The sequence below is a fragment of the Nerophis lumbriciformis genome, linkage group LG02 (genome assembly GCF_033978685.3).
Source record: "Nerophis lumbriciformis linkage group LG02, RoL_Nlum_v2.1, whole genome shotgun sequence".
NCBI lineage: Eukaryota > Metazoa > Chordata > Actinopteri > Syngnathiformes > Syngnathidae > Nerophis > Nerophis lumbriciformis.
In genome coordinates, this window is record NC_084549.2 from 5160001 (window position 1) to 5185000 (window position 25000).

The window sequence follows — 25000 nt, forward strand, 5'->3', positions numbered from 1 at the left end:
TAACGGAAAGAATATGAGAAAAATTTCCCAATTTTAACAAGAAAAAACTTGACAAATTGTGAGAAAAAGACTGCTTTTAGGGTTAGGGTTAGGATTAGGTTTGGGGTTAAGGTTAGGGTTAGGGTTAGTGTTAGGTTTGGGGTTAGGGTTAGGGTTAGGGTTAGGATTAGGTTTAGGGTTAGGGTTAGGTTAGGTTTGGGTTTAAGGCTAGGGTTAGGGTTGTGGGTTAGGGTTAGGGTTAGGCTTGGGGTTAGGGTTAGAGTTAGGGTTAGGGTTAGGGTTAGGGTTAGGGTTAGGGTTAGTGTTAGGGTTAGGGTTAGGTTAGGTTTGGGTTTAAGGCTAGGGTTAGGGTTGTGGGTTAGGGTTAGGGTTAGGCTTGGGGTTAGGGTTAGGGTTAGGTTAGGTTTGGGTTTAAGGCTAGGGTTAGGGTTGTGGGTTAGGGTTAGGGTTAGGGTTAGGGTTAGGGTTGGGGTTGGGGTTAGGGTTAGGGTTCGGATTAGGATTAGGGTTAGGATTAGGATTAGAGTTAGGGTTAGGCATAAAGAAAAAGGGTTGGTCAGGGTTAGGGCTAGGGTTAGGGTTAGTGTTAGGGTTAGGGTTAGGGTTAGGGTTAATGTTAGGGTTAGGGTTAGAGTTAGGGTTAGGGTTAGGTTTAGGGTTAGGGTTGGGGTTGGGGTTAGGGTTAGGATTAGGGTTAGGGTTAGGGTTAGGGTTAGGGTTAGAGTTAATGTTAATGTTAATGTTAGGGTTAGGGTTAGAGTTAGGGTTAGGGTTAGGGTTAGGTTTAGGATTAGGGTTAGGTTAGGTTTGGGGTTAGTGTTAGGGTTAGGGTTAGGGTTAGGGTTAGGGTTAGGGTTTTGGTTAGGCCAGGTTGTAATCTTAAATTAAGTTAAATTAAGTTACGTAGTACCTCAGGCCAGGTTGTAATCTTGAATTTATATTTATTGAATTTTTTGTTTGTAATTGTTTTTTAATCTTCATTATTTACTTCAAGTTATTGTTGCAAGTTATGTCTTTATATACATATTTACTTTTTTTATTTGATTAATTTTGGCCAAAGGGGGTGCATTTAAGTTTCTTACACACACTTGTTATTTCATATGTTGACCAGAGGGGGAGCATTTTTAAAAGCGACACAGTGCAAATGAGACATTCTCTATTAGATGCAATGTTATTGATTTATGTCATCACTTGTTCACACCTCCTCATATGGAAGATACTTTTCCTTCTTCATGTCTCCAGAAGGGGTAGAAATACAAGAACACACACACACACACACACACTGCACGGAGCCGTATGGAATGTGCTGGAATAAAACCTCCTCAGCTAGTAAAAGTGGAGCAGATCAAAGATGTTTCTTCTAGTAAAAACAAATTGTTACATAAAAATGATTTGGCATAAAAGCCAGATGTCGACAATTTGATGATTTGTCTACAAACTTCTTTTATTTCATTCTGGACAACCTGTGTGTGTGTGTGTGTGTGTGTGTGTGTGTGTGTGTGTGTGTGTGTGTGTGTGTGTGTGTGTGTGTGTGTGTGTGTGTGTGTGTGTGTGTGTGTGTGTGTGTGTGTGTGTGTTGTCGGAGGTTTTGTTCTGGTTTGTCTTTGATTTACACAAACTTGACAAGTCCAACACTTTTCAAATGTCTGAGTCAGCGTTTTCTCTTCTAATATTTACTTTACATTTCATTCAACCAGGAACTAAATCACATTGAGACACACTCATAGTACACACTAATGTATACTTTGTACACACTCATAGTACACACTAATTTATACTTTGCTCACACTAATAGTACACGCTATTTTATAATTTGTACACACTAATAATACACAGTATTTTATACTTTGTACACACTAATAGTTCACACTAATTTATACTTTGTACACACTAATAGTTCACACTATTTTATACTTTGTACACACTAATAGTACACACTATTTTATACTTTGTACACACTAATAGTTCACACTAATTTATACTTTGTACACACTAATAGTTTACACTATGTTATACTTTGTACACACTAATAGTTCACACTATGTTATATTTTGCACATACTAATAGTACACAATATTTTATAATTTGTACACACTAATAGTACACACTATTGTATACTTTGTACACACTAATAGTACACACTATTTTATACTTTGCTCACACTAATAGTACACACTATTTTATACTTTGTACACACTAATAGTACACACTATTGTATACATTGTACACACTAAAAGTACACACTATTTTATACTTTGTACACACTAATAGTTCACACTAATTTATACTTTGTACACACTAATAGTTCACACTATTTTATACTTTGTACACACTAATAGTACACACTATTTTTTACTTTGTACACACTAATAGTTCACACTAATTTATACTTTGTACACACTAATAGTTCACACTATGTTATATTTTGCACATACTAATAGTACACACTATTTTATACTTTGTACACACTAATAGTTCACACTATTTTATACTTTGTACACACTAATAGTACACACTATTTTATACTTTGTACACACTAATAGTTCACACTATGTTATACTTTGTACACACTAATAGCACACACTACTTTATACTTTGTACACACTAATAGCACACACTATTTTATACTTTGTACACACTAATAGTACACACTATTGTATACTTTGTACACACTAATAGCACACACTAATTTATACTTTGTACACACTAATAGCACACACTATATTATACTTTGTACACACTAATAGCACACACTAATTTATACTTTGCACACACTAATAGTACACATTATTTTATACTTTGTCGACATTAATCACACTATTTTATACATTGTACACACTCATAATACACACTAATTTATACTTTGCTCACACTAATAGTACACACTATTTTATACTTTGTACACACTAATAGCACACACTAATTTATACTTTGCTCACACTCATAGTACACACTATTTTATACTTTGTACACACTAATAGTACACGCTATTTTATCATTTGTACACACTCATAGTACTCACTATTTTATACTTTGTACACACTCATAGTACACACTAATTTATACTTTGTACACACTAATAATACACAGTATTTTATACTTTGTACACACTAATAGTACACACTAATTTATACTTTGTACACACTAATAGTACACACTATGTTATACTTTGCACATACTAATGGTACACGCTATTTTATAATTTGTACACACTAATAATACACAGTATTTTATACTTTGTACACACTAATAGTATACACTAGTGTATACTTTGTACACACAATTTGTATTTTGTACACTTTAATAGTGTATTTTTTCTGCATATTACTTCATGACCCTCCAGTATGTTGGTCATATTACTGCATATTACTTTAGACTACTGCATATTACTGCATATTACTGCATATTACTTCATGACCCTCCAGTATGTTGGTCATATTACTGCATTCTACTGCAGACTACTGCATATTGTTGCATATTACTGCATATTATTGCATATTACTGCATATTACTGCATGACCCACCAGTATTTTGATCATATTACTGCATATTATCGCATATTACTGCACATTACTGTATTCTACTGCATATTACTGCATGACCAACGAGTATTTTGATCATATTACGACAGATTACTGCATATTACTGCATATTACTGCATATTATTGCATATTACTGCATGACCCTCCAGTATTTTGGTCATATTACTGCAGATTACTGCATATTACTGCAGATTACTGTATATTACTGCATATTACTGCATGACCCTCCAGTATTTTGGTCATATTACTGCAGATTACTGCATATTACTGCATATTAATGCAGATTATTGCAGATTACTGCATATTACTGCATTGTATTACATGTTATTGCATACTACTGCATATTACTGCGTTTTACTGCATATTACTGCATTTTATTACATGTTATTGCATACTACTGCATATTACTGCGTTTTACTGCATATTATTGCATGTTACTGCATATTACTGCATGGCCCACCAATATTTTGGTCGTATTACTGCATTTTGTTGTATATTACTGCATATTATTGCATATTACTGCATATTACTGCATTATTACTGCATATTATTGCATATTACTGCATGACCCTCCAGTATTTTGGTCATATTACTGCATATTACTGCATGACCCTCCAGTATTTTGGTCATATTACTGCATATTACTGCATATTACTGCATATTATTGCAGATTACTGCATATTACTGCATATTACTGTATATTACTGCATATTACTGCATTATTACTGCATATTATTGCATATTACTGCATGACCCTCCAGTATTTTGGTCATATTACTGCAGATTACTGCATATTACTGCATATTACTGCATATTACTGCAGATTACTGCAGATTACTGCATAATACTGCATGTTATTGCATATTACTGTATATTACTGCAGATTACTGCATATTACTGCAGATTGCTGTATATTACTGCATATTACTGCATATTACTGCATATTACTGCATATTACTATATATTACTGCATATTATTGCAGATTACTGCATATTACAGCAGATTACTGTATATTACTGCATATTACTGCATATTGCTGCAGATTACTGCATAATACTGCATGTTATTGCATAATACTGTATATTACTGCAGATTACTGCATATTACTGCATATTACTGCAGATTACTGCATATTACTATATATTACTGCATATTACTGCATATTACTGTATGTTTGGGGGTTAAATCACCAAAATGATTCCCGGGCGCGGCCACCGCTGCTGCCCACTGCTCCCCTCACCTCCCAGGGGGTGATCAAGGGTGATGGGTCAAATGCAGAGAATAATCTCGCCACACCTAGTGTGTGTGTGACAATCATTGGTACTTTTACTTTAACTTTACTGCATATTACTTCAGATTACTGCATAATACGGCATGTTATTGCATATTACTGCATAACCCTCCACTATTTTAGTCATATTACTGCATATAACTGCATATTACTGCATGTTATTGCATATTACTGCATATTTCTGCAGATTACTGCATATTACTGCAGATTACTGCATATTACTATATATTACTGCATATTACTACAGATTACTGTATATTACTGCTTATTACTGCAGATTACTGCATAATACTGCATGTTATTGCATATTACTGCATAACCCTCCAATATTTTGGTCATATTACTGCATATTACTGCATATTACTGCAGATTACTATATATTTCTGCATATTACTGCATATTACTGCATAATACTGCATATTACTCCATATTACTGCATGTTATTGTATATTACTGCATGAACCTCCAGTATTTTGGTCATGTTACTGCATGTTACTCCATATTACTGCATATTACTGCAGATTACTACAGATTACTATATATTACTGCACGTTATTGCATATTACTGCATAACCCTCCACTATTTTAGTCATATTACTGCATATCACTGCATATTACTGCATGTTATTGCATATTACTGCATATTTCTGCAGATTACTGCATATTACTGCATATTACTGCAGATTACTGCATATTACTATATATTACTGCATATTACTACAGATTACTGTATATTACTGCTTATTACTGCAGATTACTGCATAATACTGCATGTTATTGCATATTACTGCATAACCCTCCAATATTTTGGTCATATTACTGCATATTACTGCATATTACTGCATATTACTGCATATTACTATATATTTCTGCATATTACTGCATATTACTGCATAATACTGCATATTACTCCATATTACTGCATGTTATTGTATATTACTGCATGAACCTCCAGTATTTTGGTCATGTTACTGCATATTACTCCATATTACTGCATATTACTGCATAATACTGCATATTACTCCATATTACTGCATGTTATTGTATATTACTGCATGAACCTCCAGTATTTTGGTCATGTTACTGCATGTTACTCCATATTACTGCATATTACTGCAGATTACTACAGATTACTATATATTACTGCACGTTATTGCATATTACTGCATAAACCTCCAGTATTTTGGTCATATTACTGTATATTACTCCATATTATTGCATACTACTGCATATTGATGCATATTACTGCATTGTATTGCATATTACTGCATATTACTGCAGATTACTGCATATTACTGCATATTACTGCAGATTACTGCATATTACTGCACATTAGTGCAGATTACTACATATTAATGCATGTTATTGCATATTACTGCATGAACCTCCAGTATTTTGGTCATATTACTGCATATTACTCCATATTACTGCATGAACCTCCAGTATTTTGGTCATATTACTGCATATCACTGCAGATAACTGCATATTACTGCATATTAATGCATATTACTGCATTTTATTGCATATTACTGCATATTACTCCAATATTCTGGTCACTACTCCTTCCTTGGATGCAGTAAGTTCCGGAAGTGGGAATGATGCATTGTGGGAAAGGTGTTACTTCCAGTCCTCAGGTGTCCCATGAGCACAGGACCGCCATCCTGGAGACCGTGGACAACGTGTTGCGTCATCCGCCCTGCACTCATTTGCATATTTGGAGGTGCTGAGGGGCTCCAAACAATGCAACATATGTTTTGATGGCGTTACTGCATATTTCTTCCCTGCAAGCGCCTCCTACACACCTTCTGGTAGCAAGATGGCCGACTAAAGTTCACCTCATTAGATGCAGAACGCTTCTGGTCTTCCTGCAGAGGAGCTGTGAATGAAGATTGTCATACCTGCTACAACGTCACCTTTGACCTCTCCTTGAATAATCATGGTGAAGTATTAAAGCAGACACAAGTTCCTTCCTGCCACTAAGAAGGAGCACAAAGTACCAGGAAAGAAGTTCTGGAATGATTGCAGTTCCAGCGTTGACCTTTTTGATGGCGTGGGAAAGAAAAGTCTTTGTTGTCGTGGCCAGCGATCACGCGGCGGGACGAGGAGAAGTAGAAAAACAAACCGACTCGCTTGGCGATAAACACGCCGGCTGATTACAATCGTTTGTCATATAGTAACGAGATTCCTGCTCTGGTTTCCATGGCAACGGGCCAAACATCTGTGTGCTAAAGACTCATCGTGACAACACACAATTAATACATAGTTACACTTAGTGAGGATGCACACCAGCACAAAATAAGCGAGCGTCCACTTCCTGCCGGACTACTTCCTCCCGCGACGTCATCCTGACGCTCACTTTGGAAAACTTCTTTCAACTTCTCCGTCAGCTGCAAAACCAGGAAGAATCCAGATTGTTCTTTTTCTGCTCGCGTGCATTGTTGTATGTCAGGGGCCAAATGATGCATACACAGTACTATCTAGTAGAAAAGGACACATACCAAGTACTATTTAGTAGTAAATGACACATGCAAAGTACTATCTAGTAAAAAAACGACGCATACAAAGTACTATCTCGTATGAAAGGACACATACCAAGTACTATCTAGTAGAAAAATACACTTACAAAGTACTATCTAGTAGAAAAGACACATGCAAAGTACTATCTAGTAGAAAATTATACTTACAAAGTACTATCTAGTAGTAAATGATACATGCAAAGTACTATCTAGTAGCAAAAGACACATACCAACTACTATATAGTAGAAAAGGACACTTTCAAAGTACTATCTAGTAGAAAAAGACACATACTAAGTACTATCTAGTAGAAAAATGCACGTACAAAGTACTATCTAGTAGAAAAGGACACATGCCAACTACTGTCTAGTAGAAAATGACACTTACAAAGTACTATCTAGTAGTAAATGACACATGCAAAGTACTATCTAGTAGAAAAGCACACTTACAAAGTACTATCTAGTAGAAAAGCACACTTACAAAGTAATATCTAGTAGAAAAGGACACTTACAAAGTACTATCTAGTAGAAAAGGACACATACTAAGTACCATCGAGTAGAAAAGGACACTTACACAGTACTATCTAGTATAAAAGTACACATACCAAGTACTATCTAGTAGAAAATACACTTACAAAGTACTATCTAGTAAAAAAGGATACTTACAAAGTACTATCTAGTAGAAAAGGACACTTACAAAGTACTATGTAGTAGAAAATGACACTTACAAAGTACTATCTAGTAGAAAAGGATACTTACAAAGTACTATCTTGTAAATAATCACACTTACAAAGTACTCTCTAGTAGAAAAGAACACATACCAAGTACTATCTAGTAGGAAAATACACTTACAAAGTACTATCTAGTAGAAAAGACACATGCAAAGTACTATCTAGTAGAAAATTACACTTACAAAGTACTATCTAGTAGTAAATGATACATGCAAAGTACTATCTAGTAGCAAAAGACACATACCAAGTACTATCTAGTAGAAAATACACTTACAAAGTACTATCTAGTAGAAAAAAGGACACTTACAAAGTACTATCTAGTAGAAAATAACACTTACAAAGTACTATCTAGTAGAAAAGGATACTTACAAAGTACTATCTTGTAAATAATCACACTTACAAAGTACTCTCTAGTAGAAAAGAACACATACCAAGTACTATCTAGTAGGAAAATACACTTACAAAGTACTATCTAGTAGAAAAGACACATGCAAAGTACTATCTAGTAGAAAATTACACTTACAAAGTACTATCTAGTAGTAAATGATACATGCAAAGTACTATCTAGTAGCAAAAGACACATACCAACTACTATATAGTAGAAAAGGACACTTACAAAGTAATATCTAGTAGAAAAGGACACATACCAAGTACTATCTAGTAGAAAAGCACACTTACAAAGGAATATCTAGTAGAAAAGGACACATACCAAGTACTATCTGGTAGAAAAGGACACTTACAAAGTACTACCTAGTATTAAAGTACACATACCAACTACTATCTAGTAGTAAAATACTTACAAAGTACTATCTAGTAGAAAAGGACACTTACAAAGTACTATCTAGTAGAAAGAGACACTAATAAAGTACTATCTAGTAGAAAAGGACACATACCAAGTACTATTTAGTAGTAAATGACACATGCAAAGTACTATCTAGTAAAAAAAGGTCACTTACAAAGTACTATCTAGTATGAAAGGACACATACCAAGTACTATCTAGTAGGAAAATACACTTACAAAGTACTATCTAGTAGAAAAGACACATGCAAAGTACTATATAGTAGAAAATGAAACTTACAAAGTACAATCTAGTAGTAAATGATACATGCAAAGTACTATCTAGTAGGAAAGGACACTTACAAAGTAATATCTAGTAGAAAGGACACATACCAAGTACTATCTAGTAGAAAAGCACACTTACAAAGGAATATCTAGTAGAAAAGGACACATACCAAGTACTATCTGGTAGAAAAGGACACTTACAAAGTACTACCTAGTATTAAAGTACACATAAATACTTACAAAGTACTATCTAGTAGAAAAGGACACTTACAAAGTACTATGTAGTAGAAAATGACACTTACAAAGTACAATCTAGTAGTAAATGATACATGCAAAGTACTATCTAGTAGAAAATTACACTTACAAAGTACTATTTAGTAGAAAAAGACACTTACAAAGTACTATCTAGTAGAAAAGGACACTTACAAAGTACTATCTAGTAGAAAAGGACACTTACAAAGTACTATCTAGTAGAAAAAGACACATACAAAGTACTATCTAGTCGAAAAAGACATATTCAAAGTACTATCTTGTAGAAAAGTATACATACAAAATACTATCTAGTAGAAAAGAACACATACCAAGTACTATCTAGCAGAGGTGTGGACTCGAGTCACATGACTTGGACTCGAGTCAGACTCGAGTCATGAATTTGATGACTTTAGACTCGACTTGACAAAATGTAAAAAGACTTGCAACTCGACTTAGACTTTAACATCAATGACTTGTGACTTCACTTGGACTTGAGCCTTTTGAATTGACATGACTTGACATGACTTGCTACTTTCCCCAAAACCCAAAGATGAAAAAGTTATTCGGGAGCGCCCCGTATTTTTCATTGTGTACTTGTCTATCAGCGTTGCGTGTGTCAGCTGGTGTGCTCTCAGTACAACAGCCAATCAAATTAGATCTACTTTGTTTTCATCACACAGCATCCATCCAATCAAATTGCAGGACAACCAACGAAGAAGACATGTCCAAACCACACGCCAGTGAACAAAAAATGATACCTAAAATAACTTCGTTTGGGTATAAAAATTACGAGGTGGTCAACACAAAACGGTTTGCAGTATGCAACACATGCGGTTCGAAAATTACTGATGGAGACGCAACAACTTCCAACTTCGTCCGGCATTTGAAGTTGCACAAAGAACGGTAAGTTTTGAATGTAAGATAACGTTTATTGGCTAAGTAACGTGACTTTTATTTGCTGTGTAGTTAAATCAGTGAGGCTGTAAACTCACTGCTAACGTTATAACGTTATTGCAAACACGGGAATCTGTTGCAGTTCACTACCTTATTCATACTTTTTGTTCAGTGATTTTTTTTAAGCAGGGTTACGTTAGTCAATATATCACACGTAACGTTAGACGGCGGTCAGCAGCACCGCGTATTTTAGCCACCTAAAAAAAGACAAAAATAGTAAAATAAAGGTCAGTTAAAATGTATACTATATTATGAATATGTGTACCGTTTTAGCTAGCTTTCTGACATACTGTTGGTTGTTTACCTCAGTGGTCCCCAACCACCGGGCCGCGGCCCGGTACTGGTCCGTGGATCGATTGGTATCGGGCCGCACAAGAAATTTTTTTTTTTTCTTTTCTTTTTTTGATTAAATCAACATAAAAAACACAAGATACACTTACAAGTAGTGCACCAACCCAAAACAACTCTCTCCCCCTTTTGTTCTGGGCATTGAACATGAAGACTCTTCCTTCACTGTTCCGAGTGGCCATGAGAGTCTTGGCAGTGCCTGCCTCCAGTGCTCCAGTGGAGCGAGTTTTCAGCCATGGTGGCATCATACTACGCCCCCATCGTGCACAAATGACTGACAGACTCTTGGCTAATTTGGTCTTTTGCAAATGCAATGCAGCATAGGGCCCTGACATATAAAAAGTACAACTTTTTTGTTATGTTCACGTATATGTCATGTTTTTTCAATGTTAACACTTTTGTACAAATAAGTACATTTGCACTTTATTTTTCAATGTGTTTGTTCTGTAAAGGAATGAGTTAATGTTTAAAATGACTGGTTAATAGTGCTATTATAAAGTGCAATGTCAGCACAATTTTCTTTCCTGCAATTTAAAATGCACTTGTTTTAATAAATAAATACAGCGTTTGAAAAGCATACACAATCTGTGTTAATATATTAGTCTGTGGTTAAAAGGACTTGAAAGGACTCGAAACTCAAAATGCAGGACTTATCTAGTAGAAAAAGAACACTTACAAAGTACTATCTAGTAGAAAAAGAACACTTACAAAGTACTAGCTAGTAGAAAAGGACACATACCAAGTACTATCTAGTAGAAAAAGGACACTTACAAAGTACTATCTAGTAGAAAAAGACACTTACAAAGTACTATCTAGTAGAAAAGGACACTTACAAAGTACTATCTAGTAGAAAAGGACACTTACAAAGTACTATCTAGTAGAAAAAGGACACTTACAAAGTACTCTCTAGTAGAAAAAGGACACTTACAAAGTACTATCTAGTAGAAAAGGACACATACCAAGTACTATCTAGTAGGAAAAGGACACTTACAAAGTACTATCTAGTAGCAAAGGACACTTACAAAGTACTATCTATTAGAAAAAGACACTTACAAAGTACTATCTAGTAGAAAAGGACACTTACAAAGTACTATCTAGTAGAAAAAGGACACTTACAAAGTACTATCTAGTAGAAAAAGACACTTACAAAGTACTATCTAGTAGAAAAGGACACTTACAAAGTACTATCTAGTAGAAAAGGACACTTACAAAGTACTATCTAGTAGAAAAAGGACACTTACAAAGTACTCTCTAGTAGAAAAAGGACACTTACAAAGTACTATCTAGTAGAAAAGGACACATACCAAGTACTATCTAGTAGGAAAAGGACACTTACAAAGTACTATCTAGTAGCAAAGGACACTTACAAAGTACTATCTATTAGAAAAAGACACTTACAAAGTACTATCTAGTAGAAAAGGACACTTACAAAGTACTATCTAGTAGAAAAGGACACATACTAAGTACTATCGATTAGAAAAGGACACTTACACAGTACTATCTAGTGTAAAAGTACACATACCAAGTACTAACTAGTAGAAAATACACTTACAAATTACTATCTAGTAGAAAAGGACACTTACAAAGTACTATCTAGTAGAAAATGACACTTACAAAGTACTATCTAGTAGAAAAGGATACTTACAAAGTACTATCTTGTAGAAAAGAACACGTACCAAGTACTATCTATTAGAAAAAGACACATACAAAGTACTATCTAGTAGAAAAGGATACATACAAAATACTATCTAGTAGAAAAGAACACATACCAATTACTATCTAGTAGTAAAGGACACAAACAAAATACTATCTATAGGGGAAAAGGACACGTACAAAGTACCATCTAGTAGAAAAAAAAACAACACTTACAAAGTACTATCTAGTATAAAAGGACACATACCAAGTACTATCTAGTAGAAAAGGAGACATACCATGTAATATCTAGTTGAAAGAACACATACCAACTACTATCTAGTAGAAAAGGACACTTACAAAGTACTATCTAGTAGAAAAGGACACATACAAATTACTATCTAGTAAAAAAAGGACACATACAAAGTACTATCTAATAGAAAAGGACACTTACAAAGTAATATCTAGTAGAAAAGGACACTTACAAAGTACTATCTAGTAGAAAAAGGACACATACAAACTACTATCTAGTAGAAAAGGACACTTACAAAGTACTATCTAGTAGAAAAAGGACACATACCAACTACTATCTAGTAGAAAAAGGACACTTACAAAGTACTATCTAGTAGAAAAAGGACACTTACAAAGTACTATCTAGTAGAAAAGGACACTTACAAAGTAGTATCTAGTAGAATAATACACTTACAAAGTACTATCTCGTAGAAAAGGACACTTACAAAGTACTATCTAGTAGAAAAAGACACTTACAAAGTACTATCTAGTAGAAAAGGACACTTACAAAGTACTATCTAGTAGAAAAAGGACACTTACAAAGTACTATCTAGTGGAAAAGGACACATACCAAGTACTATCTAGTAGCAAAGGCCACTTACAAAGTACTATCTAGTAGAAAAGGACACTTACAAAGTACTATCTAGTAGAAAAAGACACTTACAAAGTACTATCTAGTAGAAAAGGACACTTACTAAGTACTTTCAATAGTAGAAAGTGCTTTACATGATACATCACATCACACACACACAGACAGACAGACACACACACACACACACACACACACACACACACACACACACACACACACACACACACACACACACACACACACACACACACACACGCACACACACACACTTTTTAATTTCCTGCTGGGCTGTGAGGAGTGTGTTGATAAAAGATGTGTGGCGGTGAGAGAGTGCAGATAGAAGCAGGCAGGCGTCTGATTGGCTGCTTGAACTGATTAGCATGAATGGAGTCTCTGATGGGGGCGGAGCCTGGCAGATTGGAAGACGTGCCAAGCGAGCTCTCACCTCCAGCAGAGCGGGTCGTGATTTTAATCAGGAGTTCCACCGCCACCAAATCTGATCGAAAACGTGGGCGTGGTTTGCTGAATGGTCTCTCCATTTGGGTCTACTATGGCCAAAGAGTTGAACTGGTGCCAGAGTCAGGTCCAGGGTTTAAGGTCCTGGACTATTTCATCCAGCCAGCGAGTTTAAGGGCCGGCTTGCCGGGAATTGACAGCGAGGTTGGTACTGGTTGGATGTTCCATGGGCTGGCGGACGAGGTGGTCATACCAGCTTACCAACCTCATTACTGCAAGACAGGAGGCTGGGAGCTGTGAGCTAACTAACCTGGTTTGTAGTAGACCTTAACGGCCTACAAGCGACGGTGAGCCGGTTATGACACATGGTAGATTTAGCCCTTTAGCTAGTCCTACACCCCAGTCTACCTTAGTCATAGGGAACTCCATCACCCGGAACGTACAGCTTAGTAAACCAGCCCAAGTGATCTTTTAACTAGTCCTACACCCCAGTCTACCTTAGTCATAGGGGACTCCATCACCCGGAACTTACATCTTAGTAAACCAGCCCAAGTGATCTTTTAGCTAGTCCTACACCCCAGTCTACCTTAGTCATAGGGAACTCCATCACCCGGAACGTACAGCTTAGTAAACCAGCCCAAGTAATCTTTTAACTAGTCCTACACCCCAGTCTACCTTAGTCATAGTGGACTCCATCACCCGAAATGTACATCTTAGAAAATCAGCCCAAGTAAGCTTTTAACTAGTCCTACACCCCAGTCTACCAGACACCACACCTTAGTCATAGGGGACTGCGTCACCCGAAATGTACATCTTAGAAAATCAGCCCAAGTAGGCTTTTAACTAGTCCTACACCCCAGTCTACCGGACACCACACCTTAGTCATAGGGGACTCCGTCACCCGGAACTTACATCTTAGTAAACCAGCCAAAGTAATATTTTAACTAGTCCTACATCCCAGTCTACCTTAGTCATAGGGGACTCCATCACCCGAAACGTACATCTTAGTAAACCAGCCCAAGTAATCTTTTAACTAGTCCTACACCCCAGTCTACCAGACACCACACCTTAGTCATAGGGGACTCCATCACCCGGAACGTACATCTTAGGGAACCAGCCCAAGTAATCTTTTAACTAGTCCTACACCCCAGTCTACCTTAGTCATAGGGGACTCCATCACCCGAAACGTACATCTTAGAAAATCAGCCTAAGTAAGCTTTTAACTAGTCCTACACCCCAGTCTACCGGACACCACACCTTAGTCATAGGGGACTCTGTCACTCAGAACATACATATTAGTAAACCATCCCAAGGGTGGTGTGTTGTTCTGCCAGGAGTGTGTAAATGTTCCCCAGGAGGAGTGATGTGGAAACTGGAAGTAAGATGGTGGTGGTGTCAGTAAGGGTGGTGTGTGGTATGTTCCCCAGGAGGAGTGATGTGGAAGTAAGATGGTGGTGGTGTCAGTAAGGGTGGTGTGTGGTCTGTTCCCCAGGTGGAGTGATGTGGAAGTACGATGGTGGTGGTGGTGTCAGTAAGGGTGGTGTGTGGTCTGTTCCCCAGGTGGAGTGATGTGGAAGTAAGATGGTGGTGGTGGTGGTGTCAGTAAGGGTGGTGTGTGGTATGTTCCCCAGGAGGAGTGATGTGGAAGTAAGAGGGTGGTGGTGGTGTCAGTAAGGGTGGTGTGTGGTCTGTTCCCCAGGTGGAGTGATGTGGAAGTAAGATGGTGGTGGTGGTGTCAGTAAGGGTGGTGTGTGGTATGTTCCCCAGGTGGAGTGATGTGGAAGTAAGATGGTGGTGGTGGTGGTGTCAGTAAGGGTGGTGTGTGGTATGTTCCCCAGGAGGAGTGATGTGGAAGTACGATGGTGGTGGTGGTGTCAGTAAGGGTGGTGTGTGGTCTGTTCCCCAGGTGGAGTGATGTGGAAGTAAGATGGTGATGGTGGTGTCAGTAAGGGTGGTGATGGTGGTGTCAGTAAGGGTGGTGATGGTGGTGTCAATAAGGGTGGTGTGTGGTCTGTTCCCCAGGTGGAGTGATGTCGAAGTAAGATGGTGGTGGTGTCAGTAAGAGTGGTGTGTAGATGTTCCCCAGGAGGAGTGATGTGGAAGTAAGATGGTGGTGGTGTCAGTAAGGGTGGTGTGTGGTATTTTCCCCAGGTGGAGTGATGTGGAAGTAAGATGGTGGTGGTGTCAGTAAGGGTGGTGTGTGGTATGTTCCCCAGGTGGAGTGATGTGGAAGTAAGATGGTGGTGGTGTTGTCAGTAAGGGTGGTGTGTAGATGTTCCCCAGGAGGAGTGATGTGGAAATAAGATGGTGGTGGTGGTGTCAGTAAGGGTGGTGTGTGGTATGTTCCCCAGGAGGAGTGATGTGGAAGTACGATGGTGATGGTGGTGTCAGTAAAGGTGGTGTGTAGATGTTCCCCTGGAGGAGTGATGTGGAAGTAAGATGGTGGTGGTGTCAGTAAGGGTGGTGATGGTGGTGTCAGTAAGGGTGGTGATGGTGGTGTCAGTAAGGGTGGTGTGTGGTCTGTTCCCCAGGTGGAGTGATGTCGAAGTAAGATGGTGGTGGTGTCAGTAAGAGTGGTGTGTAGATGTTCCCCAGGAGGAGTGATGTGGAAGTAAGATGGTGGTGGTGTCAGTAAGGGTGGTGTGTGGTATTTTCCCCAGGTGGAGTGATGTGGAAGTAAGATGGTGGTGGTGTCAGTAAGGGTGGTGTGTGGTATGTTCCCCAGGTGGAGTGATGTGGAAGTAAGATGGTGGTGGTGTCAGTAAGGGTGGTGTGTAGATGTTCCCCAGGAGGAGTGATGTGGAAATAAGATGGTGGTGGTGGTGTCAGTAAGGGTGGTGTGTGGTATGTTCCCCAGGAGGAGTGATGTGGAAGTACGATGGTGATGGTGGTGTCAGTAAGGGTGGTGTGTAGATGTTCCCCTGGAGGAGTGATGTGGAAGTAAGATGGTGGTGGTGGTGTCAGTAAGGGTGGTGTGTGGTATGTTCCCCGGTTGGAGTGATGTGAAAGTAAGATGGTGGTGGTGTCAGTAAGGGTGGTGTGTAGATGTTCCCCAAGAGGAGTGATGTGGAAGTAAGATGGTGATGGTGGTGTCAGTAAGGGTGGTGTGTGGTATGTTCCCCAGGTGGAGTGATGTGGAAGTAAGATGGTGGTGGTGGTGTCAGTAAGGGTGGTGTGTGGTATGTTCCCCAGGTGGAGTGATGTGGATGTAAGATGGTGGTGGTAGTGTCAGTAAGGGTGGTGTGTAGATGTTCCCCAGGAGGAGTGATGTGGAAGTAAGAGGGTGATGGTGGTGTCAGTAAGGGTGGTGATGGTGGTGTCAGTAAGGGTGGTGTGTGGTCTGTTCCCCAGGTGGAGTGATGTCGAAGTAAGATGGTGGTGGTGGTGTCAGTAAGGGTGGTGTGTGGTATGTTCCTCAAGAGGAGTGATGTGGAAGTAAGATGGTGGTGGTAGTGGTGGTGTCAGTAAGGGTGGTGTGTGGTATGTTCCTCAAGAGGAGTGATGTGGAAGTAAGATGATGGTGGTGTCAGTAAGGGTGGTGTGTAGATGTTCTCCAAGAGGAGTGATGTGGAAGTAAGATGGTGGTGGTGGTGTCAGTAAGGGTGGTGTGTGCTATGTTCCCCAGGTGGAGTGATGTGGAAGTAAGATGGTGGTGGTGTCAGTAAGGGTGGTGTGTGGTATGTTCCCCAGGTGGAGTGATGTGGAAGTAAGATGGTGGTGGTGTCAGTAAGGGTGGTGTGTGCTATGTTCCCCAGGTGGAGTGATGTGGAAGTAAGATGGTGGTGGTGTCAGTAAGGGTGGTGTGTGGTATGTTCCCCAGGTGGAGTGATGTGGAAGTAAGATGGTGGTGGTGTCAGTAAGGGTGGTGTGTGGTATGTTCCCCAGGTGGAGTGATGTGGAAGTAAGATGGTGGTGGTGTCAGTAAGGGTGGTGTGTGCTATGTTCCCCAGGTGGAGTGATGTGGAAGTAAGATGGTGGTGGTGTCAGTAAGGGTGGTGTGTGGTATGTTCCCCAGGTGGAGTGATGTGGAAGTAAGATGGTGGTGGTGTCAGTAAGGGTGGTGTGTGCTATGTTCCCCAGGTGGAGTGATGTGGAAGTAAGATGGTGGTGGTGTCAGTAAGGGTGGTGTGTGGTATGTTCCCCAGGTGGAGTGATGTGGAAGTAAGATGGTGGTGGTGTCAGTAAGGGTGGTGTGTGGTATGTTCCCCAGGTGGAGTGATGTGGAAGTAAGATGGTGGTGGTGTCAGTAAGGGTGGTGTGTGGTATGTTCCCCAGGTGGAGCTGCTGGTCAGATGTGCAGACACAAGAGCTGATGAATAAAAGATGATATTCATAAAGAGGCGGAGCTGAGGGCACATAAAGAGGCGGAGCTGAGGGCACATAAAGAGGCGGAGCTGAGGGCACATAAAGAGGCGGAGCTGAGGGCACATAAAGAGGCGGAGCTGAGGGCACATAAAGAGAAGTTAATGGGCAGTGTCGACGCCGCTGAGAGCAAAAAGTAACTTCATTAAGGAAAATGTTTTCTTTATTGCTTTTTCTTCTCGTCGCCACCTTGATTGTTTTGAGAGATCTTCTCCCTCAAAGTCCCTTCTTCCTTCTCTCTTCCTCACCGCCACCTTCCTCTTCCTCCTGGTGCACGCTTCTTTCATCCAGGGACACAAAAACTACTTCCTGTTGGCAAACTCAGTTGCAAACAACAACAGGATGCCCGGGGGGATACATGGTGGACATACTTCAATGTGTGTATTACTAATATGTGTATTATTAGAGTACTAATATGTTTATTCTTGTAGTATCAATATGTGTTTACGTGTAGTATCAATAGGTGTATAATTGTAGTATTAATATGTGTATTATTAGAGTATAAGTATGTTTATTCTTGTAGTATCAATAATTGTTTACGTTTAGAATTAATAGGTGTAATATTGTAGTATTAATATGTGTATTAATAGAGTATTAATATGTGTATTGTTGTACTATTGATATCGGTGTATTTGTCGTATTAATAGGTGTATTATTGTAGTATTAATAGGTATATTGTTCTAGTATTAATATGTGTATTATTTTAGTAGTATGTGTGTATATATATTAATTATATATATACTGTTAATAGTATTAATTATTATAGTATTAACAAGTGTGTACGTGTAGTATTAATATGTGTAATATTATAGTATTAATGTGTGTGTATTTGTAGTTTTAATAGGTATATGAATTGTAGTATTAATAAGTGTGTATGTGTAGTATTAATATGTGTATTTTTATAGTATTATTATGTATGTATGTGTAGTATTAATATGTGTATTATTTTAGTAATATGTGTGTATATATATTAATTATATATATGATATTAATAGTAGTAATTATTATAGTATTAATGTGTGTGTACGTGTAGTATTAATATGTGTAATATTATAGTATTAATATGTATGTATTTGTAGTTGTTATAGGTATATTATTGTAGTATTAATAAGTATGTATGTTTAGTATTAATGTGTGTATTTTTATAGTTTTAATAAGTGTGTAAGTGTAGTATTAATATGTGTATTACGAGAGTAGTAATATGTTTATTCTGGTAGTATCAATATGTGTTTACGTGTAGTATCAATAGGTGTATAATTGTAGTATTAATATGTGTATTATTAGAGTATAAGTATGTTTATTCTTGTAGTATCAATATTTGTTTACGTTTAGTATTAATAGGTGTAATATTGTAGTATTAATATGTGTATTATTAGAGTATTATTATGTGCATTGTTGTACTATTGATATTGGTGTATTTGTCGTATTAATAGGGGTATTATTGTAGTAATAATAGGTATATTGTTATAGTATTAATATGTGTATTATTTTAGTATTATGTGTGTATATATATTAATTATATATTAATTATATATATACTGTTAATAGTATTAATTATTATAGTATTAACAAGTGTGTACGTGTAGTATTAATATGTGTAATGTTATAGTATTAATGTGTGTGTATTTATAGTTTTAATAGGTGTATTATTGTAGTATTAATAAGTGTGTACGTGTAGTATTAATATGTGTATTTTTATAGTATTACTAAGTATGTATGTGTAGTATTAATATGTGTATTATTTTAGTAGTATGTGTGTATATATATTAATTATATATTAATTATATATATTATATTAATAGTAGTAATTATTATAGTATTAATGTGTGTGTATGTGTAGTATTAATATGTGTAATATTATAGTATTAATATGTGTGTATTTGTAGTTTTAATAGGTATATTATTGTAGTATTAATAAGTGTGTATGTTTAGTATTAATACGTGTATTTTATAGTATTAAGAAGTGTGTAAGTGCAGTATTAATATGTGTATTACTAGAGTATTAATATGTTTATTCTGGTAGTATCAATATGTGTTACGTGTAGTATCAATAGGTGTATAATTGTAGTATTAATATGTGTATTATTAGAGTATAAGTATGTTTATTCTTGTAGTATCAATATTTGTTTACGTTTAGTATTAATAGGTGTAATATTGTAGTATTAATATGTGTATTAATAGAGTATTAATATGTGTATTGTTGTACTATTGATATCGGTGTATTTGTCGTATTAATAGGTATATTATTGTAGTATTAATAGGTATATTGTTATAGTATAAATATGTGTATTATTTTAGTAGTATGTGTGTATATATATATTAATTATATATATACTGTTAATAGTATTAATTATTATAGTATTAACAAGTGTGTACGTGTAGTATTAATATGTGTAATATTATAGTATTAATATGTGTGTATTTGTAGTTTTAATAGGTATATGAATTGTAGTATTAATAAGTGTGTACGTGTAGTATTAATATGTGTATTTGTATAGTATTACTAAGAATGTATGTGTAGTATTAATATGTGTATTATTTTAGTAATATGTGTGTATATATATTAATTATATATATTATATAAATAGGGGTAATTATTATAGTATTAATGTGTGTGTACGTGTAGTATTAATATGTGTAATATTATAGTATTAATATGTGTGTATTTGTAGTTGTAATAGGTGTATTATTGTAGTATTAATAAGTGTGTACGTTTAGTATTAATACGTGTATTTTTATAGTATTAATAAGTGTGTAAGTGTAGTATTAATATGTGTATTATTTTAGTAATATGTGTCTATATATATTAATTATATATTATATATATATATGTTATATTAATAGTAGTAATTATTATAGTATTAATGTGTGTGTACGTGTAGTAATAATATGTGTAATATTATAGTATTAATATGTGTGTATTTGTAGTTTTAATAGGTGTATTATTGTAGTATTAATAAGTGTGTACGTTTAGTATTAATATGTGTATTTTTATAGTATTAATAAGTGTGTAAGTGTAGTATTAATATGTGTATTATTTTAGTAATATGTGTGTATATATATTAATTATACATTAATTATATATATTATATTAATAGTAGTAATTATTATAGTATTAATGTGTGTGTACGTGCAGTATTAATATGTGTAATATTATAGTATTAATATGTGTGTATTTGTAGTTTTAATAGGTGTATTATTGTAGTATTAATTAGTGTGTACGTTTAGTATTAATACGTGTATTTTTATACTATTAATAAGTGTGTAAGTGTAGTATTAATATGTGTATCATTTTAGTAATATGTGTGTATATATATTAATTATATATTTTACATTAATAGTAGTAATTATTATAGTATTAATGTGTGTGTACTGTAGTATTAATATGTGTAATATTATAGTATTAATATGTGTGTATTTGTAGTTTTAATAGGTGTATTATTGTAGTATTAATAAGTGTGTAAGTGTAGTATTAATATGTGTATTATTTTAGTAATATGTGTGTATATATATTAATTATATATATTATATTAATAGTAGTAATTATTATAGTATTAATGTGTGTGTACGTGTAGTATTAATATGTGTAATATTATAGTATTAATATGTGTGTATTTGTAGTTTTAATAGGTGTATTATTGTAGTATTAATAAGTGTGTACGTTTAGTATTAATACGTGTATTTTATAGTATTAATAAGTGTGTAAGTGTAGTATTAATATGTGTATTATTTTAGTAATATGTGTGTATATATATTAATTATATATTAATTATTTATATTATATTAATAGTAGTAATTATTATAGTATTAATGTGCGTGTATCTGTAGTATTAATATGTGTAATATTATAGTATTAATATGTGTGTATTTGTAGTTTTAATAGGTATATGAATTGTAGTATTAATTAGTGTGTATGTGTAGTATTAATATGTGTATTTGTATAGTATTACCAAGTATGTATGTGTAGTATTAATATGTGTATTATTTTAGTAGTATGTGTGTATATATATTAATTATATATTAATTATATGTATTATATTACTAGTAGTAATTATTATAGTATTAATGTGTGTGTACGTGTAGTATTAATATGTGTAATATTGTAGTATTAATATGTGTGTATTTCAGTGACGTGCAGTCACTAGAGGCAGGTGAGGCCCCGCCTCACCTGCCATCATGGAAAGAAAAAAAATGTAAAAAGAAAAAAATATATATTAAATTGTTAAATGTATCCAGTGATTATACTATAAAGTTATTTTCCATTTAACTTCACCAGTTTTAGATTATTTTTATTCAAAATCGCTGAATTTTCACATTTGCCGTTCAAATACTGAGAAGAGACGGTGCGGTGAACAGCAGCCAGTTGAGGCACGTCACTCAGTGCCTCAACATGGACGGACTCGGCTAACTGCTGGCCTGCTGTGCAGTGAGACCGTATTGCTATGTGAACTATATTCTACATTTCCATAGTTTAGTTAGCTGAGGTATATAATGTACAGTGTATTTTGTCAACAACTGTATGTGTGTAACGTATTTCTTGTGCTGAGCGATCATAAAACGGCTGCAGAAGACGCACTGGCTGAGGCTCGCCTCCTGCACCCCCGCCGTAGAATGCACGGCAACCCCTGACGGGAGTGTTATATCAACTAAAGCCCACACTTAAACTTTCCACGTGCAAGATTGAATCTATTTAAAAAAGTTATTTCATAAGAAGCCAAAAAGTGCAAAAACAATAATGTTCGTGTTGGAGGAGTTGTGAATGACTGCAGGGCCACAACATTAGGTACACCTCACAACTCCTCCAACACGAACATTATTGTTTTTGCACTTTTTGGCTTCTTATTAAATAACTTTTGTAACCTATTTTTATGGGCTTTCCTCTTTGTGATGTTAAGTTCCTGTTATGCGCTGTTATGCAGTATATGCCTTGAGCTCTTATTTTGAAGGCGCTAAGAGCGGAATTTTGACACGTTGGAGTGGAGCGGAAGTTTTTGAAAGAAGGTAAATAAAGTGGTCCTCGTGTAAACTGGAGCCTCCGTGTTTGTTATTTTGTAGATTCATACAGTATAGGCGACATTTATAAACCCTCGGTTACACTTTTTTAAATAGATTCAATCTTGCACGTGGAAAGTTGAAGTGAGGGCTTTAGTTGATATAACACACCCGTCAGGGGGTGCATTAATCCAGCACAACAGCGGCGCATTTATAAGTAAAGGTAAGACCATAATAACGTTTTTTTATGAAATGTGCTTTTTTGTGTGCTACAGTTTGTATGTGTAAAGTTAAAGTTAAGTTAAAGTAGCAATGATTGTCACACACACACTAGGTGTGGTGAAATTTGTCCTCTGCATTTGACCCATCCCCTTGTTCACCCCCTGGGAGGTGAGGGGAGCAGTGGGCAGCAGCCACGCCGCGCCCGGGAATAATTTTTGGTGATTTAACCCCCAATTCCAAGCCTTGATGCTGAGTGCCAAGCAGGGAAGAATGCTGGTATGAGCTTTTAAACATAACCCGTTAACTGCTGCCAATCAAATGGTGAATAAGATACTCTTTAGGGTTCATATGTTTGTAAATCTGACTGTGATGAAGTCAGTGCCTCACCAGCCATCAACCTCACCGCACGTCACTGGTGTATTTGTAGTTTTAACAGGTATATTATTGTAGTATTAATAAGTGTGTACGTTTAGTATTAATACGTGTATTTTTATAGTATTAATTAGTGTCTAAGTGTAGTGTTAATATGTGTATTTGTATAGTATTGATAAGTATGTACAGTATGTGTAGCAGTGGCGTGCAGTGAGGTTTGAGGTTGGGGAGGCACTGACTCACAAGTCAGATTTACAAACATGACAGTAGGATGCAATGGCACCGGCTCAAAATCACAAAAAAGAAACAAAAACAAAAAAAACATTTTTTAAACTTGGGACTTCCCGCGGGCCGTAGTTTGAGGACCCCTGCACTAGACAGTATCATCATTGGCGGTCACTCGAACGAGTATGACGATCCTCCTGGTAGGGTGGTATCCCTTTATGAAGGATGCTTGTGCGTGACTTAGTTTAACGTGGGGAGACTGGTGCACAGACAGTCACCACACGATCCCTGACAGAATCGGGTCACGGTCCAGTGGCATGGAGTCCAAGACGACTGGGGACCCTTTTCTGCCACTGTGGTAGTTCTTAAATCTACCACCGTTGAGGTCTTCACCGTATCCCTGGCTAGGGGGCAGTCAGGTACTAGGCCTTTGCCAAGGGCCACCTGGGGTAACAGTAGGGGTGTAACGGTACGTGTATTTGTATTGAACCGTTTCGGTACGGGGGGTTCGGTTCGGAGGTGTACCGAACGAGTCCACATGCTCGCAGCGACCGGGCTAGGACAACATGTAAAAGCCAGACCTGGAAGACCCTCCTGCCTCGTTAAGATCTCCCGTTTGGGAACACTTCGGCACGTCAAACATGTGTTGCACCTTTCCTGCTTCCGGCTCCCAGACCGTAGTCGAGGAGCGCAGGGGAGACACTCCTCCAGGGCCGATGTATTCTCGGGGGCAACACCCTTCACTCTACCCAGCTCCGGACTCCAGGGTAAATGACGAGTCCGGCGATTAGTTGAAAATCGTGGCTTTATTGAGGTCATGCACAGAGCCAGTATATCTTACCTTTACTTGTAAATGAAGTCCATTTGCCTTTCCTTCTGGACGAAGATCTCTATGACTTTTTTGTAGAAGTCCTCCTTTCTCTCTTTTTCTTTGACTTTTAAAAGTCTGTCTTTCTCAATTGAGATAATTGCCACCATATGCAAGCTCCTATTTCCCGAAAAAGCAAGTGGTGTTTATCAGGTCTTTTAATATCTCATGATGTTCCTTTACATTGGCATAGTGGATGTTGAAATTTAGTCTCATTTAGAGCCAGATCAACACGTGATATTCCAAACGTTTTGAAAGAAACCTGACCTTGAATGTGGGCAGATGAGCTTTCA